The following is a 2,490-nucleotide window of genomic DNA, read 5'->3' as shown; positions in this document are numbered from 1 at the left end:
GGGTGACCCCAGGCTGGCCAGTGAGCAGAGCAAGGAATCAAGGGAAACGCGCATACCCCCAGCCACGTGTCTGACAGGGATGAATGCGGCTCAGGACAGGTTCGCTGCATTATTAAGTGGGCCGAGACCATTGATCCATCCCTGAGCGCTCACCCAATTTCTTTTTAAGAAAGGACATTTCTGTAACCCTTTCAGGTTTACAAAGCACTTTACGTACAGATGAGGTAGGGAGTGATTCAAGTATGACTATTCTTTGCACAGTTATGATAAGGGGCCTGAGGCTGACAGATGAAGAGCCTTGCCCCTGAAGGTCTCCGGGTGACAGGATTTGAGGCTGGCTCTACTGACTGCCAAAGCCCCATGCCAGAGGCTGGGCTGGCCTGCGGGTTCTCTAGGCAGGTGCTTTGGAAGAGCTGACCTGGCAGGTACTGAAGGGCCCAGTGGTTTAAAGGGATGAAGACAGAGCCTGGCCGTGTGACTTCACTGATAGAGAAAATGCTTTCTCCAAATACGGGTCAGCACCTTTTCTACACCCAATGATCCCCAAGAAATAGCTAGAGCACCAAAAGGTGGAGAGATTTGCCCAGACTCTTCCTGCCTGGGGCCAGCCCTCCACCAAGGAAAGGCTCCCCATCCCACCAAAGTTTGGTTGGCTTTTTAATTTCTTTTTTTTTTTCCAGAAAAAAAGGAATTCATTTTTATTCAAGTAACTGTAAATAGGAAACCAAAGTTAGGGATGCAGGTGCCTCACGACAGTCTGAGACCACCCCTCACCCCACTTCAGCTGGACCTCCTTCCCTTAACCCTCCCAACTTGAAGATTACCAAAGGAGGGACTGATAGAAGTGGGGATGGGCAGCTCCCCTGGGGCCCACCTCCCCAAACAATGTCACTTTGTAGTAAACTAGACCTGGTGTCCACTACCTCCCCAAGCCCTCCTTTGTGATGATTTGGGGAGGATGAGCAAGATGGAGCAGATGGAGGAGGGGTAGGGCAGGTGATCATGAGAACCAACAAAACTGCATGGCTGAGTCTGGAAGCCACAGAATTTAAGAACAAAGCCGTTTTAAACAAGAAAACCAACAAAATGTGTTCAGAGGTAGATTGCGAATGGAGGGAAGATGTAACCAGCTCCTAGGGGGAGGGGTGGATGGCATTCTGAAAGGAGGGGTGGGAGGGGGGCAGCTGGAGAGGAAAAATCCATGCAAAACATGCATTCCAAAGGCAAAAATCACAGGACAAGGAAGGCCAGCCCAGGATTGGGGGAAATTAATAGGACTGTCAATTCCCCCTTCTCCCTACATCTCCTGAGCAGCAAGGAAATGGATGATTCAGACCCTCTCCCTTCCCCTTAGCTGGCTTTCTAACCTGCAACTGATCCCTGTTCCAAGCATGGAACCCTCCCATTTCCCCAAAGAAAGACAAGAGTGAGAGAGGACACAGAAGGCGCCATTGAGGTATTGAATTTCTGGCTTCTCACAAAGCAGCATTGTTCCTGGTTTCATCATCAGAATGGCTTGGTGCTGAACAGCACAGCCCGGCATCTTCCTGGGGGATGCAGGAGGTGCCCAGCACCTCTGCCCTTTGGGAAAAAAGATAATTCCCTTGGCTCTCATAGCCTCCGTGAGCAGGGGAGGACGATGATGCCAAATTATGGCAGGAGGTGGAGTTTGGGGTCACGGAGGGACTTTGTAACTTGTAACGGGAGATGGGCAGCCAGAAGCGGGAGTCCCCTGTAGCTTGGGGCTCTAAAGGGTTGATGTAACTGAGATGGATGCTCTTCTCACACCTAGGCAAACACTGTACTCGGCTCCTCTATCTACCTTTGCAGGGCAGGATTCAGGTCAGGTTTGCTACTGTTTGTTCTTCCAACAAATTGTAAAGCTCAGAGAACACATCAGCAGCTCAGGGAGAAGACCCACTGGGCAGATATCTAGCCTTTGGGAGGGAGGGGCGGCACCCCCAGGAATCCTTAAATGGTTTGTCTCTGGGGAAGAGAAAATGCCGTGCTGCGCTAAAGATGTACTGTTAATTAGTCCTAGAAGCACAGACCCAAAAGAAGCTTTAGAATTGGGAGGTTGAGGAGTTCCGTGGAATGAATATTGGACTTGGGAGTCAGAGTGCAAATTATGACCACCATTTATCATCTAGTATGATCTTCAGCAAGTCACTTGACCTCTGGCTGGACTAGATGGCCTGTAGGGTCCCTTCCAGCTCAAAACGTATAAACTGACAACTGAGGAAATTGAGGCCCACTTACCTAAGGTGACTACAGGGCTCTTTCCCTCTGCCTGTGCAAGATAAGAAAGTCCACCCTGCTTCACACAAGACACCTAGATTATCTCAGCATAATCAAAGCCAGGGCAGAGCCTGACGACCTTGAATATAGGATTCTAACTCAATCTCAATTTCTTCTTCTGTGTGCCCCCACCCACAGTCCTCCCCACAAAGCAACCAACCCGAGCAGAACAAATAGAGAGAGAAACCTAAA

Source organism: Trichosurus vulpecula, chromosome 7 (genome assembly GCF_011100635.1).
Source record: "Trichosurus vulpecula isolate mTriVul1 chromosome 7, mTriVul1.pri, whole genome shotgun sequence".
Lineage (NCBI taxonomy): Eukaryota > Metazoa > Chordata > Mammalia > Diprotodontia > Phalangeridae > Trichosurus > Trichosurus vulpecula.
The sequence above is the reverse complement of the archived record's forward strand: the minus strand, read 5'-3'. Positions refer to the sequence as shown.